General features: G+C 45.8%; 1 long non-coding RNA gene across 1 annotated transcript in view; it reads right to left on the bottom strand.

Moving 5' to 3' along the window:
* Nucleotides 1-18,386, bottom strand: part of LOC138769734 (uncharacterized) — a 189,763-nt gene extending 171,377 nt beyond the window's left edge. The window contains exons 1-2 of the long non-coding RNA XR_011359299.1: nt 18,257-18,386; nt 1,272-1,410 (exon numbers count right to left, since the gene is read on the bottom strand). This is a non-coding gene — a long non-coding RNA (uncharacterized lncRNA). The remainder of the gene's footprint in view (nt 1-1,271; nt 1,411-18,256) is intronic.
* Between the last annotated feature and the right edge of the window lie 6,057 nt (nt 18,387-24,443).

Genomic DNA, 24,443 nt, shown 5'->3' with positions numbered 1-24,443 from the left:
GACAACATAATCATCTTATGCTTACCTCTCTGGGCTCCCCCGCTGTCCTGATGCAATGTCTCCAGTGTCCCCCACTGACTGCAGCCACCACCACTTCGATTTTGTCTCAAGAGTTACAGCCAATGATTTGCTGAGGGGGCTGTCAGTCCTGAGGAGACTTCATCTCTGAAGTGACAACAGTCAGTGTGGGGACAAAGGAGGAATCAGGACATCGGGGGAGCCCGGAGAGGTAAGCTAAAAAATCTTCTCATGCTGCACCAACTCTCTGGAAAGCTACTGGATATCCAAATCATTTAGACTCGCAACCAAGACACACAACTTTAAGGGTACCCTAAAGACACATCTTTCCAGGTGCCCTGCTCTGTGGTGGTTCTGTCAATAAGATAGCTAACATAGGTAAGCATATGACCATGCACCGCCCCCAGTGTCCAACACTAAGCCTGTATACAGAGGACACATGGTCATATGCTTCTCCATGTCGGCTATCTTATGGACAGAATCACCACAGCCTGACGGAGGGGAGTCAGATTTTAGCTCTATGAGGTACACAGGGAGCTGCTGTCAGTTAATGCAGTGAGTACCCTTACTAATACTGTACACTGAACAATTTTATTATAAAGTGGCCAACCCCTTTAACAACATGCTGAGAATGATGGGGATGACAGCAGACAGCTTACCATGCAGTAGTGCCTCTTTCCTGCATGCAGTAAGGCTGCCATGTTACTCCACATATCCAATGAGCAGTCTGACTACCCAAGTAGTGAGGAAGGTCCAAAAACTCTGTGCAGCTTTTGTCACCATAAAAAAGGCTCCAATGTATGCCATTATATAGGCAATTGTGGTGTATGTTGTAGTAGTCCAATCTAAAAAAAAAAAAAAAAAAAAAAAAAAAAAAAAAAAGCAGCCCACCGCAGTGTGAACAGAGCCTAAGGGAGTAAAGTGATGTCAGGAATGGCAGAAGGATTATCAGCATGCAGCAGCCTGTGAAATTATTTTATATACATGTCCAAGAGGAGTAAGGGATTAGCTTTATCAATGTGTAACACAGATACAGAGTATTTCTTACAATTTCCATAGCTACAATCTAGAAATAAAAAGAATAAAAATAACAACCGCCAAGCATCTTATATTTGTATTCACACAAGATGCTGGCCAGCAGAACAAATACAGAAGAAGCATTCAGCTTCCAGGAAGGATTTCATAGATATTGCAGTAACCTTTGATTTATAAGGAACTGACACACAACACAATGGTTTACAAACAATTTGTACCTTGTCGCAGTTTCCATTCTTTGCCATTCCTTGAGATTTTGCAGCAGCAGTATTGTCATCCTCCTAAGCAGTGTCCTCCAGGTTGTTGAAGGAAATTTCTTCTTTGGTGCAAGTTCATGACATCATCTTGCATGTTGATCTACATAAGAAAATAAGAATTTGTAAATCACTTTTCTTCCCAAAACCCAATTTGCATTGGAGGGCCAAATGTTTCCCATCCCTAGTTTAAGTACTTGTCAAACTATTAGTATGAGATAGTTCTTCTGTTCTTCAACAATACATACAGTGGTCAGCCATGACATCAAAGGCGTTTTCTGGGCCAATTGTAGTGATAGCTATCCACAGGATAGCTGATCATTAACTGATCAACAGGGTGCAAATACCAAGCACCCACATCTATCAGCTGTTTGGCGGCCTTACTATACAGCGAAGGCAGTTTGTGTGCGGTGGTGACCTGTAACAGCAGCTCAGCTCCCATTCACTTGAACAGAGTAAGGCTGCATTCCCACGTGGAATGCATGTACCGGAGCCCCCCCGCGCCCGGACAGCATCTGTATTTAGATGCTGGGAGCGGGGGAGACTGTATTCATAAGCGCCGCGCTGTAATGAATCAGCCGCACGGTGCTGTTACTACAGCGCGGCGCTTATAAATACAGTCTCCCCCGCTCCCAGCATCTAATTACAGATGTTGTCCGGGCGCGGGGGGGGCTCCAGTACATGCATTCCACGTCCGTGATCCGTCAGGATCACGGAACGTGGGAATGCAGCCTAACAAGAGCTTGAATTTCTCTATGTGAAGTAACACTGCTCAAAAGTTTGCTACATTTCTTTTTTTTAAAAGTTGCAATATAGTAAATAATACTTACCAACCAAAGAGTACTTACATGTGGAGCACTCACTTTAGTATTCACAGTGAGTGAAAATGACTGATAAATGTATGCAAAACACCATTTGTAAAGTCTACCCCTCTTTTTAAAATAAACTTTAGTGCAGTTTATTTTTTTGGACCCAATCCAAGACCCGATCTCTTGATCACTTCTAAAATTCCTTGGTGTACCCTGTATATCAAAGCATTATTGCCTGTCAGGAGTAAACTGATAGGTAGGGGTGTAACTAGAAATGGCTGGGCCCCATAGCAAACGTTTGATTTCCCCAATTAAGACTGACCAATAAGCCGTAGTCATAACTTCATAACTGCAAGCACTCGACAAAAGTGCTTGCAGTTAAAGGGACATTTGCAGAACCCAGGAGGCCACTGGGTGCTACAAATGATGATGGTCTTAGGGTGCCCAGTGCACCGCAGGAGGGGGTCACCAGGCCCCCTGATGCAGCGGGTCCCATAGCAGCCGCTATGGCTGCTACAGTGGTAGTTAGGCCTCTGCTGACAGGCAATCTTACAGGTCAAAGGCATTGCATAACAAGTTTGCAGGAATGGTAGGCCTAAAGACCTTTGATAAACTCCCAGATTTTGCTGCAAACCAACAGCAATCTGGGTGACAGAGGACCCCAGCATCTAAGGGGCTATACAGCCGGGATCAGAGTTATCTCAAATCCCATCTGTTAGTACAGGAGCCCAGCTGTCACTTTCAGCTCCCACTGTTATTTGAATGACTTACAGTACATGTGCGGCATTTGCAGGAATATAATTATATGTCTGTTAGGGGTGAAAGAGACTGTCACCTCCAAATCCCCCAACTTATAGTAATCAGTCAATAGCCTAAACTATGCTGATCCTAAATCTATAATTTCTACCTCTCTACTCACCAGCATCCCGCCCGCTGTAAGCCTATAAAGGGGCCCAGTGCTGCATGCTGATGAGAATCCTCTTGATTTTTCCGATGACTTTAGAGTCCTCTCTATGCATCTGCATGTAAGCCAGTACACAGACATAAATTACAGATGTAGAGTCTGCGTCTTTTATGCTATTTACCGATTACTGTAGTTCAGTAGGATTGTCAGAATGATAGTGTTTCTTTAAAGGACCTGCTGTGCCAGACACCACAGGACACCTTCAGAAGCCTTGTGGATTCCATGGCGTCCCACGTCAGAGCTGTTCTGAGCGAATTCTACCAATATTAGGCAGTGGTGGCTTTAAAGAAACTCTGTACCCACAATCTTCCCCCCCAAAATCTGCTTTTAATCCACAATCTGTCCTGGGGTCCATTCAGCAGGTGATGCACTTATTGTCCTAAAAAACAACTTTTAAACTTGCAGAGTTGTGTCAAATTGGCGTGGCCAGGAGTGTCTGTGCCCCAGGTTTGCGACACCTCTCCGTCTCTCCTCACCACCCTCCTCATCATTAGAAATGCCCCAGGGCAAGAAGTCTCCTAATCATCACTTGTCTGAACACTGCACATGTGACTTAACTATCCAGCACATGTGCAGTGTTCAGACACGTGATGAAATCCCAATAGAAAACCTTTCCTGCTCTGGACAGTTCCTGACATGGACAGAGGTAGCAGCAGAGAGCACTGTATACGCCTGGAAAGAAAACACTGCTTACTGCAGGACACACAGCAGCTGATAAGTACCGGAAGACTTGAGACTTGTAAACAGAAGTAAATCACAAATCTCTGGCACTTTCTGACACCAGTTACTTTTAAAGAATATTTTTCTGCTGGAGTACCCCTTTAACACTAACAGTAAAAATAGATGACACAGTACCTACTCAGACTTTTTTACCTCGTACACATAATAGTATTTGAAGAAAATGTTAGAATACTTCTGTGCGCTGTGCTGGTTTTAGAGGGATACGCACATTTATAAAATGCATCTATACACAGCCATGCCTCCTAAGGCAAATGTTTCAGAGAGCCATCATTTCTGGCTGGTTACCCTTAAAGTCCTCTATTCCTCTCCACAACACAAAGTATCTTTAGGTCACGCTCAACAGGTTCCTTCTATAAAATTGGCTATTAGTTTCCATGGAAACACGTTTTCATCAACCCTACTCAGACATGTAGGTTGAGTTAAAATTTGCTTATTTCATACACTGCTATCAGCGGCCGGCCCCTCTCCCAGCATGACATCAACTTACAACCTATTACAGCCAAACTCCACTCCAATCATGAGGATTCAGGTCAGAGAGCAGCATGCAGATTACAGGAGATGAGTTTTCTTTTGACTTTCAAAACCATTGTGCTTCCTCCTGATCGGTCCTGCAGTCACACGTGGCATATACAGAAGTACAATTTATAAAGCAAAGTTGGTTAAATAATGAATATAAGTAAAGCAGGATACATATTATTTTAGTAAAGTAACTTACATCACTGTACTGGTTTTCTCCCCTATGCATAAACCTTGTGTCAGAAAACTGAGAGGCAGGAGACAGTGGGCCCTGAAGCTAGACCCACCCACTGTCCCTGCCTACGTACCACAGACTGCCCTAAACGGCCGCGGACAACCACGGAGACGGTCCGTACTCTGTATATATGCAACACAAACTCAGACTGAGAAATGAACACAGTAAACAAGTAAACAAGCCAAGTCAGCAACAACGGGCAGCAAGGTACAAAATCAGAAAGAACAGATAGTCGGCGGTCAGGCAGGAGGTCAGGTAACAGGCAGTACAACAGCAGGGGAGGCTAGGGCAGGGAACGCTGGGGTAGAGACAAGGGGAGCTGGGACTAGTATAAACTAATAGCCAGCAAGGACTAATTGGCTCTGCTTTCATTTATGAGCATCAAGAGCCCGGTCCGGATCCCCATTGGACCGGTGCTCTGATCCTCAAGGTCCCGGACAGGAAGAGGCATCTGTCAGTCAAAAAACAGTGCTCAGCTGCAGCAATCGAGGCTAGCAGTGAGAAGTGTGAGGGTATGTGCACACGGAGCAATTCTCGCGGAATTCCGCCCGAATTCCGCCATAAAAAGCGGGCGGAATCCGCGTGGAATTCCGCCCGTGTAAATGCAACATTGCTCTTTCCATAGAGAACAATGGGATTTCCGACTGCCCGTGCACACAGAGTAAATTTCCGTCCGGAATTCCGCGCAGAATCCGCATTCCGCCCGAAGAATGTACATGTCAATTCTTTGGGCGGATTCCGCTAGAGGAATCTTATAGAAGTCAATGGGGTTTGAATTCTGCTGGTAATTCCGCTTGCATTCCGCTTGATTTCCGCTCGAATTCCGCTCGAATTCCGCCAGAGCAGAATAGGCGAGGAATTTCAAGCAGAAATTTTTCAGCTACAATTCCTCGAGAATTGCTCAGTGTGCAAGGGCCCTAACTCCTGCATTGCAAGGAGGCTGAAAGGAAAGGGGGTGCGTCAGACAAAAGGTAAAAACAGGCCCAGTTTACACCAGGCTCACTGCACATTCCTGACACCTTGTCTGTGTTTTCTTCTGCATTAAAATCCCTTCATTTTTATCAGTGGTCAGTGTCACCTATGCGGAGCTTCACGGGAGATGGGGCTAAATTGCAGTGAAGCCCTGCCTAGGTGACACTGTCCACCAATGAAATGAAGCAAGACTAAAGGAGGGGGGGGGGGGGGGGGGGGGGAGGAGAGCATCACTTTAAAAATTTTCTCTCTGAACTGTGACCCTGCTATTGCGGTGCAACAGTGCACACACTTTCCCACAATCCCCATTGCTTGCAGGCCCAGTTAGACCTACTGCTAGTACTTCCTGGAGACTACAGTTGAACTGAGCATGCATGGTCCATAATAATTGGTTGTGACCGAAGACAGCAGATTATCAAAGCACTGCAGGCAGATGGGGGATTAGTAAGTCTATACATAGGGGACATTTTCAGGAATGCTTCTGCTGTGGCAGCTGTGAGGTGGGGGTACAGCAAAGTGGGCTTGGGTACACTTGTCGCCGTAGCCAGGAGTGGTGTTAATATCCACACCTGGGCACTGTGCTTGAAAGGGTAGCCCAAGTGTAAGGAGTAGAGATGAGCAAACCCGGTTCGGATTCTAGTCGATCCGAACACCGAACGTTCAGCATTTGATTAGCGGTGGCTGCTGAACTTGGATAAAGCTCTAAGGTTGTCTGGAAAACATGGATACAGCCAATGACTATATCCATGGTTTCCACATAGCCTTAGGGCTTTATCCAACTTCAGCAGCCACAGCTAATCAAATGCCAAAAGTTCGGGTTCGGATCGACTCGAGCATGCTCGAGGTTCGCTCATCTCTAGTAAGGAGCTTGAAAGGGTAGCCCAAGTGTGCGGCGACACAAAAATAGGACAGAGCCCAGCACTTAACAAAGGTGATAGTTTAATACAAGTCAGGAACATTAATGCTGGTGACAACTTCTAAGAGCAGGTGCAGGTGACAGAAAGAAGAGAATAGGTGGAAGGATTGAAAGTAACTTGTAAGTATAGGGACCGTCTTGAGGGGCCTTATCCAGGTAGCTATTGTGCTCTGCGGGATGGTGTTTAGTAAGAGGATAAGTTGAATAATACTCGTACTCACATATATATCTGACCGACTTCTGCCCTAACCATTTCATTGAGTGCCAGATTGGGTAATACAAGCCCCAGGCCTTTACCATTGGTGAAGCAGACTTTTCGAGGCTTCCCAGAAGAGTTGTGCGATGTCAGTAGGAAACATCAGTTTCACACTATTTGTCCTACTGGGGGGCAGTTCCTGGCTGTAGTAACTGCCCTGATAATACAGGAGACGGGTCCCAGGCATGGACAGTGCTTTCCTCAGAGGACAGCTATGCCTTCTGACAGTTTAGCGAGGGCTGCAGGGACATCGTTAGCGATGTTCTTGCAGCCCTTGTTTCATACTTTACCTAACCAGGCTGCAGGTCTTCTCCCGGTCCAGCGCAGCAGCTTCGGAGCGGCCTGTCTGAACTAACAGACCGCTACGCCAATCACTGGCCACGGCGGTCCCCGCAGTGATTGGCTGAGCGGTCTGTCAGCTCAGACAGGCCGCTCCGAAGCGGCTGCTGCGCTGGACCGGGAGAAGACCTGCAGCCTGGTGAGGTAAAGTATGATATTTTCAAATCGGTCAAAAATCCATACTTACTGTATGTAGCCACAATTCCTTGCAGCTCCTCTTCAGCTCTGTCTGATTTTCTCAGAAACGATCGCTGGTGAAGGACCTGCCAGTTCTGCCAATCACTGGCTAAAGCAATGGCCTGTTTTGGCCAGTGACTGGCTGAGTCAGCAGGTTCTGTTCAGATTGATCATTCCAGAAGACAACAGATCAGGGAACTGGATGGAGCCAAAAGGGAGCTGCGGGGGATCAGGGCTAGGTAAGCATTATTATTATTATTTATTTATTTATTTATTTATTTTTTTAAGCCACCCCCTGCAACATAAGTAATTTAAAAAAAAAATGTCAGTATAATTCTTTTAGTGACCATGACAAGGCTATGTTTACACATCTTGTACAGCCACTGTTCACTTAATAGCGGCGCACAAAACAGACCCGTCAATTATTTTGTGTGGCTGCAGAGAACATCAGCCATAGTATATAGAGAGTGTATACACCACGGCCATTGTTCCATACACTAATGTCATTTCACATTGTTAATAAACAGCGGCCCTTGTTGCAACTTGCAATAACGGACATTTTTTGAAAAAATGCAGTGTGTGAACATGGCCCTATACTGCAATACCTTGTACTTCCATTGTAATTAGTACAATGTTTGTAGTATAAACAAGACTATAGTCAATCTAAACATTGGAGAGGCTGCAGCACTCACACTGGTAAGGGGGTCTCTTCAAACAGAGCTCCATCAATGTAATATTATTGGCCTATTCTAAGCCATTATTTTTTTTTTAATCCGGATAACCCCTTTAAATTTTGTAAAACACTGTAAATATTTTTTAATAAGGAAATTATTTGGGAACACAGCATAAGGACATCTCGGGGTTTTATCAGCGTGTGCTGTATATTGTACAGGATTTAATCTAATCAAAGCGATGCTTTGTGTAAACTCACAAGCTCAATCATCACAGAATGAAGGGACCGGAGGTTAGACGCAGAACAAAGTTATAACTAATCTTTAACGTCTAGAAAAAAAAAAGCAAAAGGATTTAGATGCAGATAAACACCCAGCAAACTAAAATAAAACCTGCGGCCTGTGTTACAAAGTAATGGTGACTGAGTGATTGTAGCCAGAGTTCTGTCGGTCAGGGAGCGCAGTGCGGAAATTGTCTTCTCGTTAAAATTTATATGATCAATGGAAAGACTGCGAGAAAGGAAAGGATATGATTATACTCCGGTGCGCTGCGCCGGCTATTTCCCACATAATATTCACCTATTTTCCTGGATTATAACTGGTCTGTCACTTACATACCATCTACAAAAGGCCTAAAATAAATTCACTGCAGTGTTTCACTTGTTTTATGTAAGTTTAATTGTATGTTAACCGGGATAATGATTATTATAGAATGGACCCTCCAGCCATACCATGGATAGAAGATACAAATTAGATGGTGGTGGTAAATCAGCAGGGAACCGGCTATTATATCAATAGGAAATCCTATTCCTCTGAAGCACGGAGAAGAGCAGTGGCAGTCAGGCATGTGTATTGCTGTGCCATTCTCAGTGTATAACAGTGTTCTCCAATCTCTGACAAAACTACAACTTTCAACATGCCCGGGCATGATAAGACTTATAGGTTTGCAACAGCTGGAGATCCACAGATTGGGGAAGAATAAGCTATGGAAATAGCAACTGGAACTCCCAGATGTTTGCACTTGAAATACTGTACCCCTATACAGTGGCGTAGCGACCGGGCCGCTACCAAGGGGGGGCCCGCGAGGCCCCCCCCCCCTTGCCACCGCACTGCCTCTCTTCGACTCCCTCTTGTGACCGCAAGCCGTGTTTGCTTGCGGTCACAAGTGACTGGGCCCCCCCCATAAACACCCCCCCCCCCCCCCCCACATAAACACCCCCCCCTGCCCCACGCGCGGCTTCCCGGCTCTGTCCCCATCCCGATGTTACCTATGGCACACAGAGCGTCTATAACAAGCCCCCGCTGTGCCGGAAGTAACATCCCCGGCGCACACAGGGACTTGACAGAGTCGGGGAGCCGCACATCAGCCGGGGACCGGACTGCAGAAGAGAAGATCCACGGCGGGGGAGCGAGTTGTCGGGTGAGTTTTGTGGTGTTTTGGTTTTTGTTTTTTTTTACCTTATCTGCTTTGCAAAATGGGGTGGGGGGAGCAGCAAAAGGGGGGCTAACATGGGGGGCAACATAAGGGGGACAACATGGGGGGGAAACATAAGGGGGACAACATGGGGGGGTCATCTATAAATGGGGACAACACTGGGACATCTATAAAAGGGGGAAACATTGTGGGCCATCTATAAGGGGGACTACACGGAGGGGGGGCGTATACAATAGGGCATGTACTATAGTGGACCACACAGAGGAATGCATGTACTATAGTGGGATCACATAGTCAGGGCTACCCACTAAATGAGGGTGTAAAGGGGCCAATACAGATGTGCAGTTTGTATAGAGATGAGGATGGTGACAGAGTGAGAAGCCTAATATGTCTGTCTGGCAGATTCTGTGGATTCGTGGCTCGGAGAAGTTCTCATAATGGCCCAGGACAGAAGAAGATGAAAAGGGAAGAACTCTGATCAGAGAAGAGGTCCCCTGTGAATCACCTGATATAACTGCAGTGTAATGTATATGGTGTACAGAACCTGTGTAGAGCTAGGTACCTCTATATGACTGGATGCGGAGATAGTGAGCTGTGTACAGTGGATTACTTAGTAGCAGCGGTGGTGTAAGTCAGTAGCAGCGGTGGCATAAGTCAGTATGCGGTGGTAATATTTGTTACTTGTAATCTGGTACAGTGTTTTATTGGATTTAGTATACTGGATAACAATATGGTGGTGATGGTAATATTTGCCCCTTGTGTACTGGTATTATTGGTCTTAGTATTCAGGATTTGGTAACAGTATGGCGGTAATATGTATGGTGATAATATTTCCTATATACTGGTATTATCGGTCTTGAGATATATATATATATCTCAATAGCATCGCTTGGTCGAGGAAGGAGGGGGCCCCAAGTTGACCTCTTGCACCAGGGCCGAAGAGACATTAGCTACGCTCCTGCCCCTATAAGCTATGTTCACACACAGTATTGATTCAGTGGGATTTCTCACATGCCTCCGCTGTCCGCCCAAAGAATTGACATGTTAAAGGCACACGAGAAATCCAATTGAAACAATGGAACAGGTGAAATTTAAAGGGGCTTTGCTTGAATTTCGCCACTTTTGCTCAGTGTGAACAGGCCCATATGACAGCAGATGGAATTTCTACATCGCCTGCATTTTCTGCTGAATTATATGACAAGGCCGTTCCATAAGTATAAGTGCATGTCCTATTTTTATGCAGACAGGACTTTCTGCAATTATACGCACCATTAAATAAACGTGTGCTTTGCTCCAGAGTAATCAATAGGTTCTATATAGTGTCCATAATTAAAGGGAACCAGTCACCATGAAAATGTTACCTACGCTATCAGCACCATGTTATAGAGCAAGGGGAGATGAATAGACTGATGTGCATCTTTATAGGAAAAGATTCAGTATAACTTGTAATTATTGATTGAAATCTCTAAGGTTTCCATGCTAAAGAGTCCAGTCCACCGAGTGACACCGCCCACTGGACTCCTTATCACAGAATGAGCAGAGATTTTTAATCAACATGTTACAAGTTATACTAACTCTTTTGCCACAAAGATCTATATCAATCTGCTCAGCTCTTTCTGCTCTATAACATGATGGTGATAGATTAGATAGCATTGTTTTGGTGACAGGACAGTATTCGAATAGAAATAGAGGGTTGCGTGAAGGATGGCTAATATTGAGTTTAGAAGGGTTGCAGAAGAGACCTGCATGGTATTTTGTTTGTGGTTCTCAACTATAAAAGAATTCTTGCCCAACCCTATTAAAGGAGAAGTCAGGTGAAAATTTTTATTAAATTATTGTATTGCCCCCCAAAAGTTATACAAATCACCAATATACACTTATTCCGGGAAATGCTTATAAAGTGATTTTTTTTCCCTGCACTTACTACTGCATCAATCCTTCACTTCCTGGATAACATGGTGATGTCACTTCCTGGATAACCTGGTGAGGTCACGACCCAACTCCTAGAGCTGTGCGGGCTGTGGCTGCTGGAGAGGATGATGGCAGGGGGACACTGAGGGACACTGAGCATCCCCCCGCCATCATCCTCTCCAGCAGCCACAGCCCGCACAGCCCTGGGAGTCGGGTCGTGACATCACCATGTTATCCAGGAAGTGAAGCCTTGATACAGTATTAAATGCAGGGGAAAAAAAGCACTTTATGTGCATTTCCCATAATAAGTGTATATTGGTGAATTGTATAACTTTTGGGGGGCAATACAATACTTTAATAAAAATTTTCGCTTGACTTCTACTTTAACACAGCCCACCCCTCAGTTAGCTGATTGGAATAGTTCTTTATCTACCTTTTACCTGTATAGTTAGGGCATACATGAACAGACCTATGAGAAAACGTAAAAATTTATAAATGATGTGACTTGCTCTTTTGAGGCTTAAACAGTGAACTGTTTTCAAACAGGGCTATTTCATGTAAATTTAATAATTATAATACTGATGGAAAAACAGTAATTTATATTTGCACCTTCCCGAAATGTCAGCGATGAATATTTAATAGTTTGACATCTTCTTTTGTCTGTTTGTTTTGCCACTCTACTTTACAATTCTATTTCCTCTGTATTTTCTTCCATTATTCCATGCAAATAGCCTCTTCAAGAAAAATAAATACAGAAGGAGATAGAGTTTAAACTATAAAATAAAGCGTACCTTTGTTTTAGAATATTTCACTGTTAACACATAGGATTAATGTACATAGGATAAATTGCTTTCTAAATACATTACAGAGCTGATTCATCCCTGCTTGTTCAGTGTCTGCTTGTTTTGTAGAAATTAAAAAAAAAAAAACCTTATGGCTCTTGGAGTGTGTATGTGAAGGGACATTCTTAGGTGATTCTGCATTTTTTTTAGCCTTTTGGGTGATTATTTCCTTATGAATATATCTAGGAATCCTTCTATCCAAAATCATGTCCCCATGCATTCTCCAACAGCTGCGCAATGTTGCTGGGAGTGATCGTGCCTACTAGGGAACACATGGATGCACGGTTTTTGGACACATGTATTCCTAGATACCAGAGACCAGGTTTGGCTCAGGCACAAATTTTGCACTGGGTTTTTTTTTTTAGGCTGAAAAAATTGCCACAAAACTGTCCAAAAAAACCCTGCAGCAGTTCTCCTGCTTTTTGGCAGTTTTGTGGCATTTTCTTATTTTAGTGTAAGTTACTATATATTTATTTCTGACATTTTAGCCCCTACATTTATATTCCGGTACTAGTCGTGTGATTATCTATCACAAGATTCCAGGTTTTCTTTTGAAGAAATGGGGCAAAGAAACACCAGAAAAAAAACTGCCAATATGCATATAGATATCATTTTCAGGTGTTTTTCTCCCCCCTGAAATCGTTCATCCTGGTCTTTCAACATGTTCTCAAATCAATGCTGGTCGTTCACTGATAATTCGCAGATCCCTTTATCGGCATAAAAACCAAATTGTTGCTGCAAAATTATTAAACAATCGATTGGGCGATTTATCGTTCTGTTTAAACGGACCATTACACTGAACGACTAGCAAACGATTAACAATGATTTTAGGTTCAGCTCAAAAGATGAGATTAACAACACATGCACGATTTTTCAATCATTGCCTAAATTCACACAAATTAATTTTTTAATTCGAACAATATAGCGATTTTTCGCAAGATAATCGTCCCATGTAAGAGGGCCCTCACTTGTATCCAGGTCCAGTCTCCTGAAGGCAACTTTTCAGTTTTCCACTGTTTGAAAAGAAAAGAGATTGAACACAGGATATCCCGTCTATCTGCAGGTGCAGAGAAGGCAGTGATGTAATTGATAGGCACATTGACCCGTGACTTCCTGCATTTAGTGGATGCTTTAGGGTATAAAACACACACACGGTATACGCAGTGTATTTACTGCTGCGATACGCAGATTAGTCAGACTAACACAGACCCAACCAGACAGTGGGCCCTATCTGAACCACCCACTGTCCCTGCCTAATTGCCTCAGCCGACCCTAGGCGGTCGCGGACAACCACGGAGACGTTCCCTGCGCTATATACGTGATACACAAAACAATACAGACAGACGAATACAATAAGGAATAGTAAACCAGGCCGGGTCAAACCACACGGGCAACGTAGTACAAAATCAGTAATCCAAGAGAGTAGTCACAAGTCAGGCAGGAGGTCAGAAAAAGGAGTCTAGCAGTAGGAGGGATAGGACGGGGAGCGCAGGAATATACAAGGGAGAGCTGGGACCAGGAATACACCTAATTAGCCAGCGCTGGGACTCAGTCTGTGCTTAGCTTTTATGCTGACCAAGAGCCCGGTCTGGATCCTCATTGGACCGGCGCTCTGATCTTCCAGGTACATGATCTTCCAGGTACAGACAGGCAGAGAAACCTGTCAATCACAGCAACAACACAGGTGTAAAATCAAGACCAGGAGCTTCTCAGCTTAACTCCTGCATAGAAAGAAGCTGAGAAGCAATCGGGTGTGGCACACAAAGGAAAAACACCAGGTCCAGTTCACACAGGCTACTGCAGATTCCTGACAAGATTAGATCTAAATAACTGAACACAGCATCAAATCTGCTGCGTATACGGTGTGTGTGTTTGAACCCTTAGGGTGCTGTTAGGATCCGGACAGCAGGACAAGACAGTGAGCCCTAAGCTCAGCCCGCCCACTGTCCTCTACCTACTTGCCACAATCCGTCCTAAGATGGCGGCGAGCAACTTGGCGGCGGTCCCTGCACTGTCTAGGTGGGACACAAAGACAAGACAAACAGACAGAGACAAACACAATGAAGAATAGTCAACAGTCCGGGTCACAACAATCGGGCAGCAAAAGTACAAAATCACAATCCAATAAACGTAGTCAAAGTCCAGGCAATATGGCCAAGGGCAGGCGGCAAGCAAGGGAAGTCAAGGAATAAGGCAAAGATCAGGAATAGCAGATACACAGAAGATACAAGCAGGCAGAGACTAAGTCAATAACCAGCAATAAGTGCACAGACTGATGTTTGTTATATAGGAGACCAGGGCTCTGGTCCAGAACGTAATTGGACCATCCCCCTGATCTCCAAGCACAAACACCTGAGAACAAAACAGATCCACTGGCAGGAAGACCTGTCAGTCACAGCAGAACAAGAACACAGATTAACCCTGACATGGCCAGACAGAACTCAGCAGGTGAAGTCGGGTGTGTCTCCCAAAGAGAGCAAATAAACCAGTGTTCAGACACAGCAAAACAAAACACAGAATAGAATAAGAGAATATCAGCGCCTTCTCGGCAGCACAGCACGAGCAGAGGGACGCATAACGCTCCGCAAAGATACCATCCTGACAGGTGCCTTCACACCTACCAGATCCGTATCGGATCTCATTTCTGCGGATTCGCAGCGAGATCAGCTGCGGATCCAGTACCATTGATGCCTATGTTAGCACATACTCGCAGCGGGATTGACATCCCGCTGTGACTATGTGCTTTAACCCCTTGGAGCCCACAGCCCCGCCACTCGCATTAGCCCCGCCGCCGGCATCCTCCATCCCGGCCCCCCATCATCATCCCCGCCGCCCGCATCCTCAATCATCCCCGCTGCCCGCACCTGCATCATCCATCCCTACCGCCCGCATCCTGCAGCCTGCCGCCGAAAGCATATACATTACCTGCTCGGCGGCGCGGCTTCAGTGAGGCTCCCGGCTCCGGTCCCGCTCAGCCGATCAGCGCACGGCAACACTGATCGGCTGAGCGGGATCGGGAGCCTCACTGCAGCCGTGCCGAGGAGCAGGTAATGTATGCTCTCGGCGACGGGCTGCAGGATGCATGCAGCGGTGCTGATAGGGGGCCGGGATGATGGGGGGCCGTGATGGAGGATGCGGGTGGCGGTGCTAATGGGGGGCCGGGATGGAGGATGCCGGCGGCCGGGCTGATGGGGGGCCGGGATAAAGGATGCCGGCGGGGGTGATGATGGAGGCGGGGATAGAGGATGCCGGTGGTGGGGCTAATGCGAGCGACGGGGCTGTGGGCGCCAGGAGGTTAAAGCACATAGTCACAGCGGGATGTCAATCCCGCTGCGAGTATGTGCTAACATAGGCATCAATGGTACTGGGTCCGCAGCTGATCTCACTGCGAATCCGCAGAAGTGAGATCCACTACGGATCCAGTAGGTGTGAAGGCACCCTTATGGTAGCTTCACACGTAGCGGACCCGCAGCGCATTTCACGCTGGGTGTTCACAGCAAAATGACCCGGCCCCTTTAACCTAACCTCTTAAGGACATATGACGTACCGGTACGTCATATGTCCGCACTTGCACTTCAAAGCGGGGCCGCGCGGCGGCCCCGCTTTGAAGTGCCGCGATCCCAGGTGACGCGAGTAGCCCGGGACCGCTGCTATTAGCGGGCACGGTCTGATCGCCGTGCCCGCTAATTAGCTAATCGGAGGCAGCTGTCAAAGTTGACAGCTGCCTCCGATTACCGGAGGCAACGTTTCCCTGGTGTCTAGTGGGGGAGATCGCTCCTCCGGGACCTTGTCCCGGAGGAGCGATCTCCGTTACTGATGCCGGCCAGGGACGCGTCCAAGATGGCGCCGTCCTCGGCTTGGCACTCGTTCGTTTTCGGCTGCAGCAGCCGAAAGCAAACGAGTGCCGATCTCATGGATCTCTGCAGCATATCTATGCTGCAGAGATCTCAATGAGAGATCACAGTGTATATACTATAAGTCCCCCAGGGGGGCTTCTAGTATATGTGTAAAAAAAAAAAAATAAAGTGTTGTTAATAGTAAAAAGCCCCCTCCCCTAATAAAAGTCTGAATCACCCCCCTTTTCCCAGGTTTTAAATAAAAGTAAACAAATAAATAAATAAACATGTTTGGTATCGCCGCGTGCGTAATCGCCCGAACTATTAATTAATCACATTCCTGATCTCGTACGGTAAACGGCGTCAGCGCAAAAAAATCCCAAAGTGCAAAATTGCGCATTTTTGGTCGCATCAAATCCAGAAAAAATGTAATAAAAAGCGATCAAAAAGACGTATATGGGCAATCAAGGTACCGATAGAAAGATCACATCATGGCGCAAAAAATGACACCTGACACAGCCCCATAGACCAAAGGATAAAAGCGCTATAAGCCTGGGAATGGAGCGATTTTAAGGAACGTATATTGGTTAACAACGGTTTGAATTTTTTACAGGCCATCAGATACAATATAAGTTATACATGTTATATATCGTTTTAATCGTAACAACTTGAGGAACATGCATAACAAGTCAGTTTTACCCCAGGGCGAATGGCGTAAAAACACATTTCCCCCAAATAAAAGAAATGCGTTTTTTTTTTCAATTTCACCACACTTTGAATTTTTTTCTGGTTTCGCAGTGTACTTTATGCAAAAATTCAGCCTGTAATTGCAAAGTACAATTAGTGACGCAAAAAATAAGGGCTCATGTTGGTTTCTAGGTGGAAAAATGCAAGTGCTATGACCTTTTAAACACAAGGAGGAAAAACCGAAAACGTAAAAACGAAAATGGGCCCCGTCCTTAAAGGGTTAAACCCCTCCCCCCCATCCCACCACCCGCAGCATACATTACTTGCTTGGCGCTGCGGCTGTGTGTGAGGCTCCCAGATCCCCTAGCTCCCCATCAGTTAATCAATGCACGGCAGCACTGATAGCCTAAAGGGGACTGACGAGAGCCTAACACACAGCCGCGCCGCAGAGCTGGTAATGTATGCTGCGGGCGGTGGGATTAAAGGGGCCGGGTCACATACTGGCAGCGGAATGAAAATTCCGCTACGGGCATGTGACCTATTCACTTAAAGTGATTGTATCACCAGGCCCAGGCTGAAGCACTGGAGACGGGCCGACCCACCCTTAGTGGGAACAAACTCCAGCCCCTCCATGACGTCACTCCATTAGAATCAATGGAACCCTATCAAAGAGGGGCGGGGTTTCCTCCCACTAAGGGTGGGTCAGCCCGCCTCCAGTGCTTCAGCCTGGGCCTGGTGGTACAGTCACTTTAACACTACCAGGATCTGCAGTGGATTTCGCTGTGGATCCGGTACGTGTGAAGCTACCCTTAGAGTAAATGCACACGTAGTAATTCTGTCAGAAAACTCAGTGTGGAATCCGCCGCTCGCTCCAGATTCCCTCTCTGCTGGCTCCATTATATGCTCCGGCGGATTCCGCTGTCCGCCCAAAGAATTGACATGTCCCAGCGCTGCGTTTTGCACAGTTTTCTGACAGAATTACTCCGCGTGCACATACCCTCAAAAAAAAGTGTGTGAACAATGCCTCATAGCCGCACTCTCACATCGGAGGTTCCCTAGTTCCATAAACACTACAACTCAGGACATGCTGAGGGTTGGAGTTCTGCCATAAATTTCCATCAAAAGCTCACAATGTTCAATACTCACCTCAGACCCCAGCACAATATAGGTAACTCTACTATTAATAGACATAGAAGGATAAACAGGAGCTGAAATCTCTCAGAAATGTTAATAATACAGATATATGATATAAGTATCTGTGTTGCATCTGTGTCCACAGCTTCCTACACAGAGAACAAAGCACAATCCATTCCCTCTCACCTGTGTCCTCTCCTCACTGTGGATTTTACCTCACAGCTGCTTCCTGTCACAATTGGGTCATACCATTATGCTTCTGGGGAGGTAAGTACCAACACAAAAACATGAAGGGGGTGGGGGTTCTAGTGTGACTAAAAGTAAGGAGGCTCTCAGGGGCCTATACTCAATGCTTAGTTTATCAGTTTTGTCCCCAAGTACCAGTTAAAGGCCCTCAGAGGCTGACAGGCTGGATGTGATAGATGAGAGACCTGCTTCATACCATCTTAGGAGTCAGGGCTATGCTGACAGATCTGCCATTACTGCTCAGCTGAGGTAAATACATCACCTATTTGTATCTGTGGCAGGTTTGTCATTCAGGTTGCTGAGAAAGCTGGGTAACAAGCTCTGTAGAAGCCAGAAATGGCTGATAAATGTTCCTCAGCTTGTAGTTGTATAATACACACAGTATATACAGCACATGGTGATGCCTGAGGTAAAGCCTCACATCTGTATCAACTCTATATCATACTGGTCTGTACCCTGAAACCCCCCTCTATTAGGGACCATGGTAGAGCTTACCTCAGAGGGCAGCTGCTAGAACTGGCCTGTACCACTTCAGCTGTAGGGATGTTGGTATCACCATGCTGAGGTAAGTTCACATTGGTATATTTTCCCTGCATAATTCCACAGAGATGTACTGTATGTGTAAAAACAATGTAAAATGTGTCCCACTTCTGTTACTTTCAATAATCATGGTCAAAATGCATACAAAATGCCATGTGAGAACACGGCCTTAGGCAGCGTGTGGCGATTACAACATTGCCTTGTGCTGAATGATGCGGCAGATGCTGCAACCTCACTGATTATACAATAGTCTGCAGTAAAATGAGATGTTCTGCAACAGCTTTGAGTGGGGAGTAGGCAGGATGGGATGAGGAGTTAGGCTAGGTTCACACTGCAAAACGGATGCAATTATGTGCATCTGTTTTGATCCATTTTTTCATTGACTTTCATTGTACAAAAACGTAGCTGACACTACTTTTGTGTCTGTTAAAAAAACAGATCCGTTTTGATCTGGGTTTTTTTTTTACAATGGAAGTCAATGGAAAAATGGATGCACACAAATGCATCCGTTTTTTTTTCATTAGTTTTTTTTAAAAAACGGATGAAAAAGACAGATTGCAAAAACGCAGTGTGAACCCAGCCTTACTGACTCCTGAGAAAGCTGCAAGGTAGCAGCGTAACATGTGGGATTCTCCCACCCCTCTGACCACCCGGATATTGCCTGTTACAGGTTGTATTGTCCTTCATGCATTTTTTTTTTATTATATATTAGGGCAAATTTATATATTAGGGACAAATTTAGGGCCCATTGAGTTCTTTTGGGCTTCTCACACTGTCCTTAGTTTTACATATCCGAAATCTGCCACAGAAGTGTATGGATGCGTCCATAATTTTTTAGGAATTAAATGTCCGTAAAGTCAGCAAAAAATATCATCTTAATTTATCGATTACCTTCCCAATTTTTGTGGATCCGCAAAAAAAAAAAAAAGCATTAGGGGTGCATTAAGGACAATTTTTTTGCGACTTGCAGACATAATATACAGTCCTAAAAAACCACTGAATGTAGTGGAGTGACATGTGATGTGAATGAGGCCTTAGGTTATGCCATGGTTCAGATACTATAATTGTCACATGGGGTCCCAGTTCATTGTATGAAAGAGGTCTCAGACCAGCATAGCAGATTCTGTGGCCTCATGGCTGCATGTCTGATTTTCTGGGGGCTTCTGGGTAAGGGTCCGCATTTCTTGTCAGGAAAGCCATTTTGGATACCTTTTACTGCTTTTTATTTACAGCCATGGCTGCTGCATGTATCAGGACAGGCATTGTGTAGGGCTCTAGAGAGTACACCAGTTATGGTCCTTTTACACAGGACGATTATCGTTAGTTTTTGCACAATAACGGTCGAATTCCAACGATAATCGTACGTGTAAACGCTGCAAACGATCAAACGACGAGTGAAAAAACGTTCATTTTGATCTTTTAACATGTTCTTAAATCATCGTTGATCGTTCGCAAAAAATTCGCAGATCGTTAAGTGTAAACATTCTTTCAACGATTTCCCCTATGTGTGAGATAGGCTTAAACGGTCGCATAGCGAATTTTCCGTATGATGTATCGTTCAGTCTAAACGCTGATCGTTATAAAAAAAACATTGTTCATTCAAAATCGTTAATCGTGCGATCAGGCGAATTATCGCACCGTGTAAAAGTACCATAAGTCTTTCCCATCCACATTGACACAATTGCACTCTGTGCCACCTTTCACTGACATCTATGGCCCATAGGGGGAGACTGCATGTAGAATGTTCTCCAGTGGCTCCAGGTTTCCGTCATGACAGGGAACGGCTCAGTAGAGGAGTCGTGACCTGTATAGACCCAAGTGACACCTATAAATAATAGTTTGTCATTGAGCTGCATGTGCACATTCTAGGAATGAAGCTTATTTGGCTTCAGTCAATTGCAGAGATCTATCAACCTCATCAATATGAACGATTTCATTAAGCAGAGACTTACCTCTCATGTATATTGTACATTGTGATTGAGTTTATCTGGACCTATTTGCTAAGGTGCATATTACTGAGTTAAGGCTCGTTCACCCTACGGAAACGGCAGAGCGATTCTGCTCTGAACCCCTGTCCGCGGACTCCGTAACGAATCCTGTCTGCTATCTCTTTCAATGGGAGACCTCGTGCGCCTCCACTCAAAGAAATGGCCTCCCATTAAAAGAGACAGCAGATGAGATTCGGCGAGGAGTCCACGAGCGGGGGTTTCAAGCAGAATCTCCATGCCAATTCCGTAGTGTGAACGGACCCTTACATTCTGTGTTAGGGCCCTATTACACAGAGCGATAATAGGCTCAAGTCAGACTATTATCGCTCTGTGTAATAGAGACAATGATCAGCTCATGAAACGACCATTGGCTGATCATTTCTTTGGGCCCAGACCAAAAATCATCAGCTGCCGACCGCACATCGCTATGCGTAAGAGCGATGCACAGCCAATGGCTGACAAGTGCCCAAACGGTTAACGCTTAACCCGTCCAAGCTCTTGGTCTTCTTCTACACTCTATATGCGTCCCCGCAAGCTGCACCTTCAGAGCAACCTTTCTGTGCTGACAGGCCTCTCAGCCAATCACTGGCCGGGAACCCTGCAGCCATTAAAGTGGCTAAGTGGCCTGTCATCTCAGATAGGCCGCTCTGAAGCTGCAGCATGCAGTGCTGGGATGCATACAGAGCACAGGAGAAGACCAGTAAAGCATTAAATGTTTGGGCAAGGACTGCACAGACATCACTAACGATGTCTGTGCAGCCCTTGATATATGATCATCGGGCTGTGTAATAGGCCTAGTAATGCTGCATTTACACGGAACGAATTTGCGCGATAACGATCGAATTTGAACAATAATCGTACGTGTAAACGCAGCGAACGATCAAACGATGAGCGAGAAATCGTTCATTTTGATCTTTGAACATGTTCTCAAATCGTCGTTGATCGTTCGCAAAAAATTCGCAGATCGTTCCGAGTGAACAGTCGTTCGCCGATTTTTCCGTATGATATATCGTACCGTCTAAACGCTGATCGTTATGAAAAAAAACCTGTTACTCCGACATCGTTAATCGTACGATCGGGCCAATTATCGTTTCGTGTAAACGCACCATAAAGAGCGCCAATCTAGCAGATTGGCACTTGTTTACAATGTTGATCGGGCCTTCCTCAGCCTGTGTAATAGGACCCTTATGGTCCAGAGCTGTACTATTCTGCTGAACTATCCCCCATGATGTCCATATGCCATAAAACAGCATAAGGGTTTGGATTGCTATCTTGAGAAAACCCCTCTGAGTTCTTACAAAGAATGTTCACAACAACTAAAAGTTTTAATATTCTGTTTTAAGGTTACAAACCCACTTGGCGGGTCTGCAGCGAGTCTCCATGCTGCGTTTTTGCAGCGAGACTCGCTGCAGATCCCGGCCCTACTTTTAATGGCAGACAAACACGCAGCAGGGATGTACATCCCTGCTGCGAGTTTGTTTGCAGCCCACCCCATTAACCCCCCCGGCCGCCGGAGCTGATACTTCACCTGATCCCGGCTCCGGCGGTTCCCGATGTCTTCAGCAAGCCGGAGCGGGGACCAGGTGAAGTATATGCTCCAGCCAGCCGCCCGCAGCCCCGGCCGCCCGATCGCCCCCCCGCAGCCCCGGCCGCCCGATCGCCCCCCCCGCAGCCCCGGACGCCCGATCGCCCCCCCGCAGCACCGATCGCACGCCCCCCCCCCGATCGAGCGGCCGGGGCTGCAGGGGGGCGTGTAAGCGATCGGTGCTGCGGGGGGGCGTGCGATCGTTGCTGCGGTGGGGCGTGCGATCGTTGCTGCGGTGGGGCGTGTGATCGGTGCTACGGGGGGGGGCGATCGGGCGGCCGGGGGGGCGATCGGGCGGCCGGGGCTGCGGGGGGGCGATCGGGCGGCCGGGGCTGCGGGCGGCTGGCTGGAGCATATACTTCACCTGGTCCCCGCTCCGGCTTGCTGAAGACATCGGGAACCGACGGAGCCGGGATCAGGTGAAGTATCAGCTCCGGCGGCCGGGGGGTTAATGGGGTGGGCTGCAGACAAACTCGCAGCATGGATGTACATCCCTGCTGCGTGTTTGTCTGCCATTAAAAGTATAGGGCCGGGATCTGCAGTGAGTCTCGCTGCAAAAACGCAGCATGGAGACTCGCTGCAGACCCGCCAAGTGGGTTTGTAACCTCAAACAGAATTAATCTTCTGAATATGATGTATACTATGAGCCACAGCCTGTCAGCTATGTGAGAGACTGCACCGCCACAGCCACATGTGTGACATCTTGTGATTGACAGAAAGGGGACTCAAGGAGGAGGAGATCAGGAAATGATCTTGACTTATTAGAATTAAAGCCTATTATTCAGGATGAATGTAGCCAAGGAGGAGATGAACTACACGCTTAATAAGGTGAGATAGCAATCAGGGCAGCCCCTCTCATTCAGCGCATTTTGTGCATGAATTATTGCCATTGAGTCTGGCTCTGCTGTGTCACCGATCATCACATTAAGTATGGTGATCTATTCCAAGCAATAAAAAATTGTCAGTCACATTCTCTCATAACCCTGACTGATTAAATAGACATCATTGTAATCAATGGGACACGTTCATAGAAAAGTGTACAAAAATGGAGCATATTCTCATTCTCTGCAATAAAAGACGCCAAATCGACTTTTAATTCAATTTAAAGTAACCGTAATGATAATGCGGGTGGATTTGGTATAGATACAGTTCTTGGGATATCTGCTAATGTAATGTATATAGTGGTACCTTGGTTTAAGAGTAAATTTGATTGAGAGCGTTTTGCAAGAAGAGCTCACAGTTTTTCAAAATTGTGACTTGGTTTAAGAGCTCCCTGTACTGGGTGGGAGGGAGAGTCGGGGAGGGGCATGGTCTGCATCACGTGGTCTACAGCACTGTACTCTCCCTCACCTTCCAAATCATAGCAGATCTACTGCAGGCTGAGGCTTGCATCAGAGGACAGGACTGTGCAGGTAATCTCTTCATAGCTGTAACCCCTCTCTCCCTGGACAGAGAGTGCTGCATGTATGTGCCCACATCTGCCCTGCTTGTTCCTTCATGCTCCCTGCAGTCTCTGTCAGCCCTTGTGTTTCCCATCCTCTCCATTCCTGCTATAATGTGCCTGCACTTACACTCAGCTATACACACTGCTGCTATTATGTGCCTGCACTCACACTCAGCTATACACACTGCTGCTATAATGTGCCTGCATTTACACTCAGCCATTCACACTGCTGTATAAAAAGGTTTCTCTCACTGTCCTCCAGCTCTAATTCTCACTTCATGATTGGTCCAGGCTAAACACACCCCCCTTCCCCACTGCTGTCATGTGACCACACAGACCTCTGACAGCATCCCTGCTTCTCTATTCTAGTCTGTTGTACTACACTACTGCATAATGGGGATCTGCAGCTCCATCCTGTATCTACAAACTGCTGCTGTTTTTTCAGGTTTATGCACTTACTATACATTATACTCCACATGCTGATTGCTATACTGTACAGTAACTTATAATATCACATATTCAGCTTTTTCTAAATGTTTGTTTCATTTGTTTTACATATTATTCAGAATTAAAAAAAAATAATTATTTTTCGGGTGTAGAACCAATTGTCTGCATTTCAATAATTTCCTATGGGAAAATTTGCTTTGGTTTAAGAGTGGATTTGGATTACAAGCACGTCCCGTGATTTATTATGCTCGTAATCCAAGGTACCACTGTATTTCTGTATTTAGATGCTATATTTTATAGTGTTTATGTAAAATTAATCTACATGGACAGTTAGATAATTTTTTATATTTCTACATGTGATTTTTTACTCTAAAGTGATTATGAGCCTTCATTAGTCTGTGTTAATGCAGTGCGTCTTGGGTATACTTTTGGAATACAATCAGAA

This window comes from Dendropsophus ebraccatus, chromosome 12, assembly GCF_027789765.1.
Source record: "Dendropsophus ebraccatus isolate aDenEbr1 chromosome 12, aDenEbr1.pat, whole genome shotgun sequence".
In the NCBI taxonomy this organism is placed as follows: domain Eukaryota; kingdom Metazoa; phylum Chordata; class Amphibia; order Anura; family Hylidae; genus Dendropsophus; species Dendropsophus ebraccatus.
The sequence above is the reverse complement of the archived record's forward strand: the minus strand, read 5'-3'. Positions and strand labels throughout refer to the sequence as shown.